Source organism: Bison bison, unplaced genomic scaffold, assembly GCF_000754665.1.
Source record: "Bison bison bison isolate TAMUID 2011002044 unplaced genomic scaffold, Bison_UMD1.0 scf7180017864451, whole genome shotgun sequence".
Lineage (NCBI taxonomy): Eukaryota > Metazoa > Chordata > Mammalia > Artiodactyla > Bovidae > Bison > Bison bison.
In genome coordinates, this window is record NW_011495013.1 from 7,552,389 (window position 1) to 7,553,065 (window position 677).

General features: G+C 40.2%; 1 protein-coding gene across 1 annotated transcript in view; it reads right to left on the reverse strand.

Moving 5' to 3' along the window:
- The window catches only part of CORIN (corin, serine peptidase), a 309,309-nt gene that overhangs the window by 268,527 nt on the left and 40,105 nt on the right, over positions 1-677 (reverse strand). The window lies entirely within an intron of this gene.

A 677-nucleotide genomic window follows, 5' to 3' on the forward strand; every position in this document is an offset into this window, starting at 1 on the left:
CCTTTAGGATGGACTGGTTGGATCTCCTTGCAGTCCAAGGGACTCTCAAAGTCTTCTCCGACACTACAGTTCAAAAGCATCAATTCTTTAGCGCTCAGCTTTCTTTATAGTCGAACTCTCACGTCCATATATGACTACTGGAAAAACCATAACTTTGACTAGACAGACCTTTGTTGGCAAAGTAATGTCTCTGCTTTTTAACATGTTGTCTACGTTGGTCATAACTTTTCTTCCAATGAGCAAGCGTCTTTTAATTTCATAGCTGCAGTCACCATCTGCAGTGATTTTGGAGCCCAGAAAAATAGTCTCTCACTGTTCCCATTGTTTCCCCATCTACTTGCCATGAAGTGATGGGACCAGATGCCATGATCTTAGGTTTCTGAATGTTGAACTTTAAGCCAACTTTTTACTCTCCTCTTTCAATTTCATCAAGAGGCTCTTTAGTTCTTCTTTGCTTTCTGCCATAAGGGTGGTGTCATCTATATATCTGAGGTTATTGATATTTCTCCCGGCAATCTTGATTCCAGCTTTTACTTCATCCAGCCCAGTGTTTCTCATGATGTACTCTGTATACAAGTTAAATAAACAGATTGACAATATATAGCTTTGATGTACTCCTTTCCTGATCTGGAACCAGTCTGTTGTTCCATAGCCAGTTCTAACTGTTGCTTCTTGAC